Here is a 19,581-nt window from a genome sequence, read left to right as displayed (position 1 = left end):
TTCATACAAGTTAATATAACTTGTTGCTTGTTGTCTTTATCTTGAAGTTTGCATCTGACGCATTGGAGCACGTAAGGCTGGGTGGTTGTGTCCTCAACAATGTTGTCAGTATCGGTATCGGCTTTCAATCGTTTGACCAACGATTCTGGTGAATCAGCTGATACCCGATTCTCAAATCGTTCTAAATCTGCTAAAAATTAATTAAAAAATATTTTGTGTCAATAAGAAAGTCACACATGTTAAACCCATTAAAATAATATAAAAAATATTTAAAATTTTAATTTTAAACAATTTTTATATTTATTACAAATAACCGATTCAATATCATATCGACTTTCTGCCAATACGATGCCGATACAGGCTGATACTGACAACATTGGTCCTCAATCCCAAGTTTTATCTCAAAAAAAGGCAGGTCCATGAAGTGACATGGTTCACGATGAGGGTTCCTTCATCATTAAAAAAAACTGATGCCCTTTTTATGATTTATTGATCCTTTGAGCCCGTATGGGTGAGCATGGGGCCGGGCCGGGCCGGGCCAGCCCAGAGATGGCCTGACACATTTACTAACGGGTCCAGCCTTGGCCAAGTTCTTAACGGGCTTGGGTTTGAAGAGCAACCCATGACCCAGCCATTGGCCCAATGAGCTAATGTGAAGCGGGTCGGGCTTGGTTCAACCCAACCCAACCAAAACTCAACTAATTAGGTAAATAATAAATAATTAACAAGTTCCCATATAATTTTTTTTAATTTTAATATTACTAAAAATTAATAAATAACTTGAGCTCGTCGAGTCGGCCCGGTAGCCTGCGGGGCGACCCGGCCCACGTATATGACAGGCCAGGTAGCTAAGATATCCTTAATGAGCTCGCCCTCCTGCGTGATTTAAAAAAATGAAAAACTAATACACGTGTTTGGATTTGATTGAAACAGTTGTATTTACTTGAGTTTTTTTGGGTGTGACCACTATGATCACGATAGTTGATTGGCGATACTGGGTGGTCCTTGCTTTTATCTATCATGACGTTGATGGGAATTAATGCTGCATGTGTATCCGTTCATTTGACACTCATGAACCTAACTTTGCGACATATAAAGGGTGACTTTTTTTGTGTTTTTGGATAAAAAGCATGTTCATTATAAATAAAAAGAAAGAAAGATGCACTTGCAGCTATTGATTTATGCATCACTGAACAAAATTTTTTAATAGATCGGGTTTTGGAGATCCAAAAGTTGGTTCCTATTACCATAACATGTACATCACACATATAATGTTAGATGTAATAAAAGATAATAAATACATAAAGGGGCTTCCCCCCAACACACACACATGTACTTATAATTACTAGAATATCAGAACTAATGTGTGAACCACTATTTTCATGATTTTTTAGTTTTTTTTCTCTTGAATCTAGCCATAAGGATGTGGTCTATGTCCTTGGTTTTATAAGAGACTGCTCTTGAATCATCCAATTTGAATGCATAAACAAGATTTTTTTAAGGTTTTAAAATCAATAGCTCATAATCTTCATAAATTATCTAGCACTCAAAAATTGCTCTTTTTCATCAAAATTACACACTCCAATAGTTGATTCCTAGCAAATTCACAATGCCTAGCACATCCACATAGTTGGATTTGCAAAAAAGTGTTGAAAATGCCCATATTTTTAGTTCTCATATTATAGTGACTATATATATATATATTAACACCCCTTCAATAACATGCATTGGTGTTGCTAGGGGTGGCAATCAGGTCGGGTTGGCGGGTTGTGTCGGTGGGTTGGCGGGTCAGCATACCTCAACACGAACCCCACCCGTTTATTAAATGGATCGACTCTGGCAAACACGAACCCGACCCATTTATTAAATGGGTAACCCGACACGACACGATTAACCTGTTTAATAAATGTGTTAGGTCGGGTTGGCGAGCGGGTCAGTGTCGGGTAAAGGGGTTGGAGGGTGGGTTGGCAGGTCGGGTAAGCGGGTTGACCTGCCCGTTTATTACCCGACCTGTTTAATAAACGGGTTAGGCGGGTCGACCTGTTTACGACACGAACCCGTTTAAGCCAAACCCAAACCCGCCTAAGAAGCGAGTTGGCGGGTCATGTCAGATTTTGCCACCCCTAGGTGTTGCCTCATTTTCTTGCTCTGCCCCATTAGGCCCCTTCAAAACCCGTAGTTTTTTGTGTTTTTTCTCACATCTAACACCATATATGTGATCTATAGGATTTTTTTTTAGTGAGAATCGACTTTTGGATCACCGAAATTTGACTTGTATACATGGTTTTTCGGTAATACAAAACTAATGGCTACGAAGGCATCAATTTTTTTGACTCATACAAATATTTTTTTTTGTCAAAAAACATGATCAAAGAGTCAATTCCCACTAAGTCGAACATGTTAAACACATCTAACACTTCATATCTATCACAAAATACTTCAAACTATGGGGCCTAATGGGGGAAAATGAGAAAAAGAGTCCTAATATGTTTAGCTCTCTCTCTCTCTCTCACACACACACACACACATATATATATATATATATATATATATATATATATATATATATAGATGAGAGAACAAAGCAGCAGAAATAAGGAACTCACACAGAAAAAGAGACTTTTCACTCATATATCTTCATGAGATACAACAGGTATAAATAGATCCCATATTGCGTGGGTTCAGAATTACAAGAAAAGAAATAATACTAAAAACTGATTTCTAGATTTTAAGGATGTGTTACTAACAATTCTTCCTAATGTACAAACATACATTGAATGAAGACATTGTTGTTGAAGAGTTGAAGATAACAAAAGAATAAACATGACCTTTCTTATCGTTATCTCAACAATCCCTCTCAACCTAGAGAGTGGAGATCCAACACTCCCAGTTTGCTTACCAACGTTGTAAATTGTTATTTTCCTAATGCCTTTGTGAGGAAATCTGCAACTTGATTTTTCGACTAAACATACACAGTTCTAATCATTCCATCTGTGAGCTTTTATTGGACCAAGTAACAATCGATGTCAACATATTTTGTTCTTTCGTGAAATACCAAATTTGCTGCAATATATATTGTTGCTTGATTATCAGACATATGAAGATCATTAAGAAGATATTTCAACCACACTATCTCACAAGTTGCATTTGCCATAGCACAATATTTTGCTTCTGCAGATGATCTTGAAACCGAGTTTTGCATCTTGGTCTTCCATGATATTGGACTTTTACCCAAAAATATGCTATAAACAGTGACTGACTTTTAAGCTCTGAACACCCTACCCATTTGGAGTCACTGTAGCTGAAAGGACAGTACCTTAACCTGGGCTTTTCTTCAAGTAATGTATCACTCGTAGGGCAACTTCTAGATGAGGTTTCCTTGGTGACTAGATAAATTTGCTAAAGATATGAACTACATACATGATATCCGAACTAGTGATGGTTAAGTATATTAGACGCCCAACTAACCTACGATATGAAGACGAATCTCGAAGCTCCACTCCATCAGAAGAAGTCAAGGACAACTTCTGATCCATTGGAAAATCTATTGGCTTAGCCTCTAACAATCATGTTTCATTTAGAATGTCCATGGCATACTTTCTTTGGGTTAGACATATCCTATTTTTTTATCTAGAGACCTCTATACCCCAAAAATATTTCAGTGGACCAAAGTCTTTCATACGAAAATTCTTAAATAATCTTTTAGCTCATCAATGGTAGCTTCATCGTCTTCAGCAATCACTAGATCATCCATACTAAAATGGCCATAAATGCATTATTCTTGAAATATGTGAATAAAGAATAGTCTGCCTTGGATTGGATAAAACCATATTGAATTAATGTGGTCAAAAAGTTTGAAAACCAATTTTTGGAAGCCTATATGCGACCATAAAGAGACTTGTTGAGTTCATATACCATATTCTCTGCATGTGTGCCAATCCTAGGCTGCATTTTCATGTAAACTTCTTCATCCAAATCTCTATGTAAGAAAGCATTATGGACATTCATTTGATGGAGGGTTCAGTTTTTCACAACAGTAATGACAAGAAGACATCTAACTGAAACCAACTTGGCAATTGGAGCAAAAGTTTTATGGTAGTCTAATCCCTCATGTTGAGATTAATCTTTGGCTATTAATTTGGTTTTGTATCGCTTAATAGACCCATCGAATTTGCCTTATAAATCCATTTATATCCCGTAGGTTTTACTCAATCTGAAAGAGGAGTAACAAATCAGGTATTGTTCTCTTCCAAAGCTTGTATTTCCGCACTCATGGCAACACGCTAGTAAGTGTCTTGAACAACCTGATGGAACGATTGAGGTTTGTATATAGAAGAGATGACTAGCAAGAATTTTTGATGTGATGGAGAGAACTTATAGAAAGAGACAATTAACCAACAAAAATCTTGTACCTTTTGATTCCTTGTTGGAAGAGATGAATGGAGCAGGTTCATATTGAGTGGATGTACAGTAAAAATTTCTCAACATAACATATGCTTGTTTTTCTTGACTAGATCTTAGGTGATGAGGTTTCACGATGGATAGGTTAAACTTCAATAGACGGCAAAAGGATTGTCAACATCACATCATTATCACCCTCATTTATCATATGAAATGAAAATATAGATTCATGAAAAATGATATCATGACTTGTAAAACACTTAAAAGATTCTAAATCATAAACTTTATATGTTTTTTGCGTGAATAAATAACCAATAAAAATGCATCTCTTAGCTCTTGGATCAAATTTAGATTTACTTTGATCCGTGTTAGTAGCATAACACAGGCATCAAAAAACTTTAAGGTGTTTATATGTTGGTTTTTGATTGAATGAAATCCCATATCATGTTTTTCCTTCAAGTTGAGGAGTATAGGTTTTATTTATTAAGTAGGTAGTTGTTAGAACACAATCTCTTCAAAATTTGAACAGTAGATTAGCTTGAAACATTAGAGATCGTGCCACTTTCAACAAATGTCTATATTTTCGCTCAAATACACCATTTTGTTGGGGTGTGTACACACAACTATATTGATGATATACTCTATTATTTTCAAAAAAACTTTGTACTTCATGAGAGAAAAATTCAGAGCCATTGTCAGATCTAGTGGACTTAACCTGACGTTGAAACGAATTTTTGACCATATGAAAAAAAAATGAATAAAGTATTTCACTTCACTTTTCTATCGTATCAGATAAATCCATACACAGCGAGAAAAATCATCTACTATTATTGTAACATCTGCGACTTTGATTTAGTTGAACCTATAAATTTTGGTTAAAATTGATTTTTAATTCAAGCGAATTTCGAGAGTTTAAGTTGACTAAGTAATGTTTTGGACTCAAACTAGGGTCCATGAGAGCCTCTAAGGGGTCACGCCCAACCCAGTGGGTGCCAGGTACGGTTAGGGAGACTCACAGGGGTTCAGGAGTGACTCACTGTTATTTAGATCTTGGATGAGTTAGGTTCGGTTCTAAACCTGAGTTTGGATCAAATGTGGATTTGAATCTAATTTCATTGGAATGGACCCATAGGGTCAGATGCTTTGATTAACATCATTATTATTTTGGCAAAAATTTTGGTCGATCAGTGGTGCATTTATTAAATCAGAGTTGATCTTGATGTTCCTCATTTTGAGGGCATCAAAATCGACTATCGACATGTCTGAATTTGTGTTGATTTGAGTATTTTATAATCGATCAAAGTTCATGCCAAATTATAGGTCGAAAATTAACATTTTTCGGCATCGGCTAATTTTTTTTGCCAATTCGTGTGCATATAATTAAATCTAAGACCATCATGATGATATACGTTTTAAGGGATATCGAATTGACTATTTAAACATCAAATTTTGTTTAGTCTTTGGGTATGTAGACCTTCTGTAAGGTTACCATCTCACTAAAGCCCAAGTCAGGGTAAGAAGTCTTCACTTTTCTTTTATAGCTTAAGTAGTTTCAAAATCTAATAAATTAAGATCCATATATTATTTATTTATTTAGTTTATTAATAAATAAAATTAATAGATATTAACCTCTTATATTAAAGATGAGACTCATGCCTAAGTCTATCTATAAATAGAGGCCCTCATGAAGAGGATTAAAACGGTTAGTTCTCTTTCCGTCTTCAATTCTCATTAAAACTTTTCTTTTTCTTCCTCCTCTTATTTCTTTCTTCCTTCTTGTAGATTTTTCAACAGCCAATGAGGCTCCTCTAAGGTTCTAAGATGGGAGACGAAGGTTGATGTATGTTTGAAAACTCAATTAAGGTAGGATTCATCCTACGCATAGCATAGATCGAATGTAAACACATAAATAGTGCATCTTGCTGATTCTACGGGTTGATCCATGGTAGATCAGATCTGGAATAGGTTAGAAAAAGGTTTTGAAAGTGTTTTTAATCTATTATCATGCTTTAAAACAGATTTATAAAATTATTTTTGGTAAATCCATGCCCGGACGGCTAAATGAGAGAATCAGATAACTCAAAACACATAGTTTTGTGTTCTTACGTAATTTTAAATGGTTAAATCTTTGTTTCCAGCATGAATGAATGTATATTTGATTTCTTGTGTGTGTTTACATTATGAATCATGTCTTTGCAAATTTATTTTATGTGTTTCATGGTGTTTTCACAGACTAGCATCTTAAACTTGTTATTTTGTGCAAAAATCATGATTTTTTTAGATTTTTTTGATTCTCAGGCATGCATAATGATCATATGACATCTCTTTATGACTATAGATGATGTTTAAATATTATTCATGGGTTGATGCATGATTAAAAACTGTTATTCTATCATGAGGCTTGAGTTTTCTTGTTTTTTTCATGATTTATATTATATTTTTTATGTTTTCTTGATTTTTTTTACAGATCCATCGTAGTAAAATAATTCTACCTTTAAAATCAAATTATGAATGGCCAAACCATTTTCTGAAGGCCTTTTAGACATCTGGGAGGTTTCTCAAAAAAATATTGGGCTTTATTGTTGTACGAAAGTTAGGGTTATGGCTACTGTAACCCAAGAGAGAAATTTTGTCCTGCGTGCAGAGCGATTCTTGACAGTCGATTTTGCAAAAAATCTAATAAATCAATGGTTTCAAGTTAATGACTGATTTTTGGATATGCCATTCACATCGTATTAATAGATCTGAGAAAAATTAAAGAAAAATATGTTTCATTTTTTATAAATCTCAAAGGCTCACACAAGTCAGGAAAGATTCAAGATTTTGCAGAAAACCTAGATCTTAAACTGTCTTAGGCAGAGTTCGGTCCATAAAACCTAGAAAATTCATATAAAAGAGTTTTTTGACAAACTTATATTATTCTAAAAGCTAACAAGCATACATTTCACCAAAAAAATTGGTAGGATGAAATCCCCTTTGGATTGGGCTGGTGACTGCTTCTTTGGGATGCTAGATTCAAGCAGGTTATGTCTAGAACAAAAAAACTGTTTTGGGTATGTGAATTTTCAAAGGCAAACAAAGTAGTGTTTTTTAGATCTACTACTTGAAATAAAAAGATAATATCCTCTGACATGACAATGAATTTTTCTAGAGTTATATATGTTCTTTTTTATGGTCTCTCAAACCCTTGAACAACATGCAAATTCTGATATTATACAGTTCTTGATTTTAGATAATATCTTGACTTGTAAAATTATGTTTATAAAGTCATGTGTTTGATTTTGATATAAGATGTTAATCATACATATGTTAATGTAAAATTTGTTATTAATATGTTGTATGTATATGTGAATTATTTTGGGATGATAGCATATGAGACTTCATATTAAACATGAGAATTAAGCATGATAATTCGACCATAGGGTATGCATGATCATGCATGTGTTATTCTATAAAATTTATGGTTCATGCTAAATTGAAATGAGTCTCATGCATCTTGGAATGTGATATGTGATAAATCATGTAAAGCATGTATACATGGGGCTCGAATGCGAGTCATGTTCGGTAGAAGTATTGGGGTGCTCGTGAGTACCAAGTTTGGTTGTGTTATACATGCTCATATACACACACACACTCTAACTGGACTCTTGGGTGATTTTTAAGTTGAGTACGTACCTTTAGATACTCTTGGGTGCTCTTTAATGTAATTATGTACCTTGAGATACTCTTTAAATTGAATAGGTAACTTGAGTTGGGTTCAAATGAGCTATATTAGGATACCTCACTGACTGTAGGTGGTGCGAGTTCATGCCTTGTGAGGCCGTGATTTGTTGAGTTGCCCTTAGTGGAGCTTGGGGTTATTGAACCTGATGTTGAATGCACCCAGTGTTGTAATTGAACCCAATATAAATAACACTGAATAACTCATTTGTTTCAGTGACCTACCTTGGAGAGGGTAGGAGGTACACTCGTCGACTGACATATTTTAAGAGCATGGACACCTCTTGGGATCCCAGTCGTTGGTATAGGGGCTGAGGCTATCAATTTATCCTAGATAGACAGTCACACTTTGCAGAGTAGAAATTGAATCTCTGGACCACTGTTAAGTTGCTCTCTTAGTTAAAGACCGCTTCAGTGGATGTTTGGTCTGGCTCTTCGAATCAATGGGTTAATTAAAATACATAGCATAATAAACCCTCATCTGATTGCTGAGTCAGGATTAGGTCCTGAGTATATACCCTTCAGGAAAGAAAAAAAACAATGCATTAGATTATGTTCACTAGTGGTTAAATGGTTTATTGAATGTTGGCATAAATTTGTATGCATGTCGTGTGAAAATTTTCATTCCTACATATGTTGGCATACATAAACCATTTGATTGTTGTTTATTAACTAATGATTATGCAGATACATCACTCTGTGGTAAGATTGAATTATTACAAAATCTTGCATGATTAAATTATTAGTGTTGTAATAATTAATTGTATTGGGTTTATATGCTATGACATGCTATGATTGAGTGTATTGGGAAATATGTATGTTTTATGAACTTGTATTCTTTACTTGGTTGTGTGTAGGGTATTTTCCTATTGGGGTTGTGGCTAACACACCCACATTTTAATATTTCAGGTAATGAATAAGTTATAAGGTGATGACACGAGGCTCGAGGTAGTGTCAAGAGAGTCTCATTTCTTTAGGCTTGTTTGAGGGACTAAATGATTTTATTTACTCTATTTTTTTTTAGTTCTGTAAACTCTGATGTTTGAAAGACTCGTATTAGATCTATTATAATTTAATTAATGATTTAATTTAATTATCCTAGTCTTTCAAGTGTGTGTTGGTAATTGTAACCCGCCCAAGGTTTGAACCGAATCTAAGAAGAGTTTTCGCTGTGTTCTAAAAAATTGTGTAAAGGAATTCAGATTTTAAAAAAAGAATTCTAAAATTTTTGGTTTCAAAAATTGGGGCGTTGCAATTGTTGGGGTAAGAAATTAATGAGCTCTGCTTAAGAAACTTTGAGAATAAGGTCCTCAAATATCAACATAAACCAAATAAAAAATATTGAAAGTAGAAATTTCACTAGAACTAAACAACAATCTAGTTTGTTTAGATTAATGACACATATCACAATGACATAAATTTTCAGCAATGATTTGAGTCATATTTCATAAAAGTTTTCATACGATTTGATGAAGGGTGACCATGATGTTGATGTCATATAGTAGAACGGTCCATAGGAGAAGTTAGGGATGCAACATCAGGTTGTGAGACATCTCGCATGTACAACCCATCTTTTTCTTTAACTGCTCCAATCTTTATTTTTGATGCAAGGCCCTGAATAATGCAAGAGTTAGGAAAGAATGTAACTGAGCAATTTAAGAACTTACTCAACTCACTAAGAGATATGAGATTGAATTTAAATGACGGAATACACATAGCATTTTTTAATGAAATATTATCTGAAATTTGTACCAGACCTTAATGTGATGCACCCATAGATGATCCATTTAGAAATTTGACATGGATGTTAGATTTTTTAGATTTTTCAAATTTGACAGGGAATACACATAGCATTTAGAAATTGGGTCCAGCGGCATGGACCCACGATTGATGTTGAATGGTGAGACCTACAAAAAATGTGGTTAAGTTTGGTAGGAAAAGCAAGACATTGCTGGGTGCCAATGACCAAGTGATATCCATCTACAAACATTTGATTGTTAATTGACTTTATTCGTTAAAACATAGGACCACAAGTAAGAAAGGGCAAGGGCACTGTGCCCCTTGCTCTTGCTCAAGCAAGGTGATTCTCTTGGGGCAAGGGGTGCACCACGGGTTTACACTATCGAAAAAGTGACCGTAAGTATTGCAGGCATAGCCAGAGTAACTAAGTCTCTGATCTTGGGGGTGGTTTCCCGTTCTTCATAAAAAAAGAAATCACAAAATTGACCAAGGTCATGATCTCAGTTTCGGGATTTTCTCTGCAAGAGAAGATCACGTGATAAATTAAAATTTCTTTGTTTTAGAAAATTGAGAAATATAGGCAAATAAAAAAACATTAAATTATAAAACAGAGAAAAAAACGTAAAGGAAAAATGTAAAATGCTGACAATTTTGTTTTTTGGTTGCAGTCATATCACATTAATACCTCCAACTTTCAAAGTAGGCATACTTTTGAGATTATACTGGTGTATGAAAATATCACCATAAAAATTGTGATATTTTCAAATTGTTTATTGATTTTTGTTACATAGGTCTTGACCCTTGTAATGATATTTATAAGGCCAAGTTCATGAACTCCAACGCTTTCAACAATAATAGAAACATTGGAATTTATGATCTTGGTCCCACCTAACATCGGCGTAGTAGCATAAACAATGAAGTTCATGAACTTGGCATGTAATAGCAAGCAATCAGTAACTAAATGACAAAAAACGTGATGTTTATTTGCATATAGGGTTTTCTCCTTTCGAAATGGAACCATGGCCACAATTGTGGTTTTTGGGATTTTCTTGGCAAAGGAAAATCTCATGATAAACTTGAATTTTTGTTTTCTAGAGAACATATGATAAAAAAAAACTCAAGGTTTACACTATTTTTTTAGAATGGTGTATACTATTTCAAAAAACCATAAGAAAATAAAATAAATATGTAAAAATCAAAAGTAAACTACCTAAAATTGTAATATTATTATGATATATGGAGAATACGAGACAAAATATGTTTTGACTTCAGTATTTTTCTTGCATTGTTAGCTTGACTACAGGGGGTGTTTGTTTCATGCTCTTTCCTATGAAATTGAGCGCGCATGCGTGCGCGCGCGAGAAAGAAAGAGAGAGAGAGAGAGAGAGAGAGAGAGAGAGAGAGAGAGGAAACATTCCCTAGTATGAGTAGGCTTTAGAATACAATTGTCCAATATCCAACCATGCAGAATTTCTTTTGCCTATGTTTGGACCTGGGTCATCCCAACTCAGACCTGGACTTGACCCGCATAGACAAAATCCAATCAAATTTGTTCCCTGGCCCTTAAATGTTTGTCGAGGTCAGGCCTAAAGTTGAACATGGATTAAGCTTGAGCTCAAAGCCTAAATACCTGCAATATCAGAAAAATATAGTAAGGCATTAAGGCTTCCCAAAAAAGGTAAATAATGACTCGTTTACAAAAATAAAGGGGAAAGAGGCATTATGTTATGTAGAGTTGTCAATGGGTTGGGTTTGTATTGGATACCTGAATTGACCCGAACCCAAATTTTTTAGTATAAGCATTACCCAAATAATACTTGGGTGGACCCAAACCCAGGGCTGGGTTTAGGATTCGTTTCCTAGTAACTATGGGGAAGAATACTTGTGGGGTTTTGCATTACAAACACTAAAACAGCAGTACGGTCAACGTAGCACCTCTTGATCGGTGACAAAGATCCGAACCATAAGAGTGGTCTCTTATTTTTATTAAAAAAAAAAATTGAGGAGGCAAAAAGCAAAAGTAAGAGATGCGAAGTACATTCTCTTCACGTACGTGAACCTTCGGTCTCACTTTAGCTTGAATAGTCACAAACCATGTGGTCTATAAAGAGAATATGGCAGCAGCTTTTTGACTGTTAGAAGACCACCTATTTTTATTTAGAGATTGATAATCGTTGTCTAGCTGTTTTTTTTTTTTCAAGGACGGGAAAATCACTTTTGGAGATTGTGTGTGTAGCCTAGTCCTGCTTTCCGAAACGCTGCCCTCACTGCAGCAAATAGTTTGATTTGTCCATATGAAATAGATTTTTATTAATAATTGTAGCCATTTTTTATTTTATCTCAAATTTTTTTTAGGGGGCGCTGCCCCTGAACCCCTGACTACCAAACCAGTTTTTTTTCCTACACCCCTGTTTGCCCCCCTCCCCCACCTCACATGAATCCTAGCTACGCCACTGAAGCCGGTCATACTTATGATCGTTGTCCGGACGGTGGAAACCCGTGGTAAACCCTTCATTCTAAGGGAATTACCAAACTTGGACTAAGTAAGGGCTTATCCCTTGCCCTCACTAATGCAATGGGTTAATACTCATAGGAATTGAACCTTGATCACACCTAATAGCCAAAGCTCCGACCCTTCTACTGCACCAACTTTTTTTATACTCAAAGAACGAGGATCAACACAAGGTTTATCTTTCCATTGTATTGGAGACACTCAAAGAACATCAGTTATATGTTAAGTTCTCAAAGTGTGAATTATGACAAGATTACATCTTATTCTTGGAGCATGTCATTTTTAGAAATTAAGTAGAGGTTGTTGACGAATCACATAAGAGTTACGCAGGTTAAAAGTGTTGTGATCCTTGAATTTACGAAACCCGTCTCCCACCATGAGGCTTAGGGGAGAATAAACTCCAATACTAGAAGCAGAAGTGGAGTTGCGATCGTGTATGCATTGGGAATCGCTGTCTAACTACCTTTGAAGTTTGCAATAACATAAAAAAAAAAAAGCACACAACTATCATTGTGTCTTCCCCCAACTCCAATAGTCCTAAAAGCTTAAGGAATACCTTGACTCTTTTCAAGTTTTTATCTGATCGAATCGATTTATCGACGTTTGAGAAAGTCCTAAAGCAATCCATGAGCTATTGACTCCCATATCTTTAATAAGTGAAGGACCAAACTCTTAAGACGTACTACTGCACCCGGTGGTCAAACACTAAAACGTTTCTATTGATGTGAACTCATGGGGAAGATAAGCTTGTTATTCCTAAAGGAATTTTTATCTAGGGATGCAAAGGGTTCGGATCAGGAATACAAGGGAAATCAGGATCTGGAACAGCCAAAATTTGCAGAATCTGCATCCTGGATTCGACCCATTTGCATCCCTACTTTCTATAGCGAAAATCCTTTCGAATATGGACCATTGGATCGCTAACTCTAACTTGATGATTTCATCCCAGCTCATCGGGTGGTTCTTGCAGTCAAAGCTCTTTACAAACTCCAAACAATACAATATTATAGGAAATAATGATGAAATATGCGTGGACTATGGAGTCAGCTAGCTAGCGATAACAACAAAGGTATGTCAAATTTACTAACTGAGCTTAGGTTTACCCAAGCCCAACCAAATAACAATAAGTAGGCAGGTACCCAACCCGGATTATTTCGCCAGGAAAATGGATCCCAAATCCAAACCTCATTATTGAAAGGGTATTTGAAATGTATATTTACACTAAAAAATACACATAAATTACAGACAGTCACAGATCGGATCAGATATCTGGCAATAGTTCTATCCCAAGCCTGACCCATCCTGCAGTGCCTGAGCCAGAAGTTTTTTGTTGGGTGGGCAGACTTTGGGTCTTAGGGACAACGCCAGAAGTTCCCAGTGATGACTCCATCGTAGGTGGGCTTGCCGAAGGTGGGTCTGTTCGGGTCCTAGGCGGAAGGGAGGGCCGCCCTCTTCGAAGATGGGTGGTCATCCATCTCCATGGCGAGGGGCTGACCACCATCGTCGGCAGCCGATCTCTTCCGCTTGTTGCTGTTCTGGTCTCCCAGCCCTTCATCTAGACGCCGAAAATTGATGGTGCAGGCCATTGGTTTCAGAGAGAGAGATGGTCGTCTTGGCCTGTTCTATTTCGGCCTTGGCGGCAGAGGGAGAGAGACATATAGAGAGGGCGAAAGAGAGAGTCTAAGGCTGCATACAGGTCAGACCACAGTCCAGACCCGCGTGAATTTAGGTCCGAATCAATTCATTTATGGGCTAATCAAAGACTCTTTTAGACTAATGTATGTAAAAATATAAGGTAAACAGAATTATTGGATAATGTGCAAAAAACTATTACTGATATTATACCTGACACTTGTTGGATTTTTTTTTTTCGGTTTCTAATTTTGGGGTGGGCGACCGCCCACCCCTGGCTCCGCCACTGCCGTCCTGCATATTACTTGGGTCAGATTCGAGAATATATTCTCCAAGTTGGAATTTTTCATACCCATCCCCAAGTGATCAGGGATCTAACACAAACCCAACAAGTTGACAGCCCCACGGATAAACAATTCTTTTAGGACAAGTTTGAACTTTAAAAAAAAGAAATTTTCATTTAGGAGCCAATTTTTTGCCCCTAATTCCAAATATAGGCAATATGTTTCTGAAATTCCAAATATGGGCCATAATTTTCCTGAAAACTGTTAAATAAGAGTTCTTTTTCAATTTTTGTATTGCCTCTTGACAACTGAAAACTACTTATTCTGTAAAAAAAGAAAAAGTAAACAGTGTGAGCTTTTAATGATGAAGGTCACTGTTGTAATTTGACTTATGATTTAACCAGTTAAAAGACAATAATAAATGCAAGCCCTTGTGGAAAAGTTTGGCCATATTTGAAATTTCACAATCGTGTGACTTATATTTAGAATTAATGGCAAAAGGTTGGCCCCTAAATGAGTTTTTTCAAAAAAAAAACATGAAATAAAAAAATACTTTACATAAATAGTTTCCCATCAAGAATGTTTTTATGAATATAAATACATTATTTTTATTCAAATTTCTCTTTGTTTCCTGTTTCTTTGCTGCTTACATTCATTAAAGGGTTTAAATTAAATGAAATATTCAGTGTTTTATTCCTTCAATGAGTTGAGTTTGTGTATTGGAATGTTTGGATATGAATTGGGTTCAGATGTCTGATTAGAATGTGGAGCCGATTATGGTTCACGAAATTTCATACCAGACTTATGTTTGACCTAAGTTAAGATTTATAATTTTTATGAGATTTTAGGGAGAACCCCCTAATTTTTGACACAATACCATATATGGCAGCAAAACAAAATAATATGGCAAACATGACCAATTTATCTAAAAAAATATAACAAACATGGCCAATTTACTTTTTAGCTCTAGATTTTGGTCTTTATCATGACATCTGTTTTCTCAAGTGACAACTTACATGGCGCTTGATTTTTTTCAAAGACAACTTCCATGGCGCTTTAGTTTCTTACGCGATAACTTACATGACACATGATTTTTCATGTGACAACTTAGAAAGTAGAAGCCTAATTTTTCAAGCGACAAAACTGTAAAGAAAAAATCAATTGGCCTGATTTATATATTTCTAATTCATGCCCAATCTCAACATTATGCCCAAAAGCTAGTTCCATCTATGTGTTTGTTGGTAATTTTTAATATAAAAATAAAAATTATTGTTATTTTACTGGGTCTGGTTTAGTATGTTGTCCTTATAAGACTTGGGGGCATGGTTTTGGACCAAGACATGGTACCAAAACCTCCTGATCCGATTTGGGTATGAACCCACTTGGGTGCCACTTGTTGACACCCTTAGTTGGGTCTAATCAATATGGTTCTGGTTTGGCCTACCAACTTGGACTTGTGTTGATGTACGTAGGTCGCAACTTTGATTGGATGTAACCTGAACCACTTCATACTCTAGTAGTTTTTTTCTGGTTAATCCAAGTGAAACCTCCCTATCCATCACTGACCGCACATTGGTTGGCCTCTTGTTGAAAAAACCCTTGGTGTCTCTCTAGCCACCATAGAGTACACCGCTTTGACCATGCGCCAAGAGATAAAGCTTGCAGGTTTTGAACTTGTGATGTCCTGTTTGATAAAAAATGCCTTATAAGGCCTATGATTTGGTCGTACAAGAACTAGACAGGAATAGACCGAGAGTATGATTCAACATTGAGGTATTGGTACTGTATAAGGGGCCGAGTATGATTTAAATAAACCAATCCAATAAATCTCTGTTTTTTAAATATTTAACATATGAAAAGTTTGGGTCCTAACCAGATATTTGATTAGTCTCTTGTTTGGTTTATAAACTTAGATTCAAATCTCGAGTCCATGATTTCATAGGTTTAATCATATTGGCTAATTAGACCTGCTGACGACACTCATTTTTGGCATAATACCATAACTGACTAAGATCTAAAAAATATAGCAAATCTAGCCAAATTACTTTTTTTCTTAACAATTTTGTTTGTGGTCTGAAAAGTAAGGGTCTGTTTATGCATTTGAGAAAGTGGCAGCTGTTTTGCCAGCTACCGCCTCTAGTGTAAATAGCTGTCAAATCCATCCTGTATTACAAAGGAGAAAGGGCCTCACTTCTCATCCCAAATGCATATCCTGGTGCCAAGATTCCACCACCATGGGCATTTGACCAAGATTTTGCCTCGAAAACACCAAATGCATAAACGCCCATCCCAACTCCGGGATTCCAAACATGCCCTAAAACTCTTTGGTTGAAATCATGGCGTTTGATTTTTTTTTTTTTAAGCGATAACTTGCACGACGCCTATTTTTTTCAAGGGAAAACTTACAAAGGCCATGGTGCATGACAATGCGCAAAACCACCAGCAAAAATCAGTCGGCTAGATTTGTCATAATTTTTAATCCACAGCCAATCTCGGTGTTGTGTCAAAAAGCTAGTGTCATCTGCGTCTTTATCAGTTTTTTTTTTAATCCATATGTAAATACTTAAGATTTGGTCGGATTGAATACTCAAAACAAACCCAATTCCTGACAATATAAGGCCCTGTTTGTAAGACAGGGGGCAAAACTTGGTTTTGAGAAAACCAAGTTTTACCTCAAAAATTGTTCTTTTTTTGAAAGGCAAGCTGGGTTAGGCAGACCCCTACCAGTTATACAACGGTACCATTGGGATTTGAACTTTCAACGTTCCAACACAAGGTGAAGTGCACTAGCTGCTCCTACCAGACAAAACTTAGTTTTTGACAAACCTAGTTTGTAAAAACTAGGTTTTTAACCTATTTGGGTTACCAATTCAGTTTTTTTGGTCATTAAAAATACAAAAAACAAAATAAATAAGACTGCCAGTTTCTTGGCCAGTGGCTAGCCGGAATACCAAAAACTGGAAAAAAAAACAAGTTTGGACATTTTCCAGTCACACACCTGCCTAGGAAATGGCCGAACGATCAAAAACCAAAAGAAGAAGAAGCTAAAAACAGAAAAGAAAATTGCTGACGATTTTCTGGCTAGAAAATGGCCAGGACGGTGCCACTGGGTGTGGGTGACGCCATGACGCCCGACCATTTCCCGGTTGGTGGCTGGTTGAAAAATGGTTGGATAGCCATGAATTTGAAAAAAAAGGAAAATATTTTCAGCTATTTCTGACTGGCCACCAACCGAAAAATGGCATGATGATGGTTGAGTTGGAGGAGCCCTCAAAAAATGGGTGAAAAAAGGGGGAAAATCCTCCCATCGATAAACCATGTTTAGTTGTTCGGGCACCTATTTCTGCATTCGGTGGCCCGGTCTCTCGGGGGACATCGGGATTGTCAAATGCATCTGCTTTTTTCCATTTCGTCTTGTTATCTGCTGATGATTCTCAGAACCATCTGGACCCGCTAAATTACGACAGTGGGATTTTGCTTTTATTTCTACCTGCGTCAGCAAGTGATATCTCATCCCATCTTGTAATGGTGCAATGATTTTACTACTATAATATCTTGTTTTTTCAAAAAAAAGATAAACCATGTTGAAAACCCCGTTTTATTTTCTTAGGTTTTTGCAAAACCTAGTTACTAAAACCAGGTTTTGGGGCCACCCAAATGGTGCCAAAAGCTGTTTTTTAGCTTAAAACATGGTTTACACCCAAAACCCAGTTTTGAATTGGGTTTTGGAGTCATCCAAAAGTACCTAAAACTACTCCCAACTGGGATGTAAACAGTTAGTTTCCGGTTGGATATGGCCAAACATAGTATTAGACTAATCTGATATTGGCTAATCAGAATGGAAGCCAGATTTGATTCAGACGAACAAAAACTCATAACATCTTCAAATGTTTACACAATCAGATACAGATATCCATCGAATTTGGTAGCAAAACTCAAAACCGCATCTCAGTTCAATTGGATATCTGATAAAATCCAATTAATTGTCATCCTTGCAGCTAAGGCTGGGAAACAAGCTGAGCTTCTCGTGGCTCAGTTAATGTTTGACTTGTAAAGAGCTCGTTCAAACTCATAAAATAGGCTGGGCAAGCTGAATACAAACAATAGGTACTTGGCTCGGCTCAGCTTGACCAATATATTTTATACATATTTTACATGTGTTTTTTTTTTGTAATCTTACTTTTCTCAACTGTAAAGAGAATTCAATTCTTCCATAAATAAATCAGTTCGAACTCCGCTCATTTAATTGGTGCTCATTATGAGCTTGAACTCGGCTAGGCTCGCCACAGGAATGAGCCAAGCTTGGACGCTTCAAGCTCGGTTCGTTCAGTTCGTTTACCAGCCCCTACTTGCAACTACCTGATTAGGTGGGCGCATCAAACTGGAGCAACCACGCCAAGACAACCCGACCACTGCGTCACGTGGTCAAAGCTCGAGCGGGCGGATCTTCCGAGGTCCAAATCCGAACGACACCCCGCTATATTATTACAACCAACATACTAAGTTCTTTATCTTCGGACTCTTCTTCTTCTCTATCTCTGCGCAAGGGAATCGTCTCTCTTGGGTAAGGGTTCCGATTCCTTCATAATGGTATTGTTTTTGTTTTTTTATTTCCTTCTTTTCCCGTTCGAATTCGTTATTGCTGAATGACTCCAGAGATTCTTCGTTTTTCCCTTTGGTTTTGAGCATTGAGGGAATGGAGTTCTTGTTGTTTTGTAGCTCGGAGCTTTAAGCTTGCAGGTTTTCTTTGCGATTCTTTTAATGGGTAGGACGCTGTCTGTTTTTTGCGTCGTCCTAGATGATTTGCTTCATAATTGTATTGAAGAAGATATAAGGTGTCATTTTTAGTAAATAATATTCACATGTATTTAGAACAATCGAAATTTCACCAAAGGGGATTTATGCATATATAGAAATCGCGTGGAGGCTAAGCTTCTCTTCCCATTATTGCTATGAATTCGTGTGTTTTTTTGGTAAAATTCCCATCTTTTCATCTTCGTGTGTTGTCCATGTCGTTGATAGGGAGTTGTTCTGTTCTGTAATTCGTCTAGGAAATTGGTGTTTTTTTCTTTAGAGCTCGAAGATTATAGTTATTATGCAGCTGTGAACCTTTGAAAGAGAACAACCTTATGATATGTAGCTGCCCTTTTTATGGTATGCGTTGAAGTTCGTAATTGTTGGATACTCTGTATCTTTGGAGTGTTTTTTCCTTGCCTGCCCATCTTGATTTGAAGCAAATCACAGTCTTGTTGATAATGATAATGATAAAGATAAGGAGGTTCATAATAAGGG

Source organism: Nuphar pumila, chromosome 7, assembly GCF_984573655.1.
Source record: "Nuphar pumila chromosome 7, dmNupPumi1.hap1.1, whole genome shotgun sequence".
Classification (NCBI taxonomy): domain Eukaryota; kingdom Viridiplantae; phylum Streptophyta; class Magnoliopsida; order Nymphaeales; family Nymphaeaceae; genus Nuphar; species Nuphar pumila.
Note: the sequence above shows the minus strand (reverse complement) of the source record.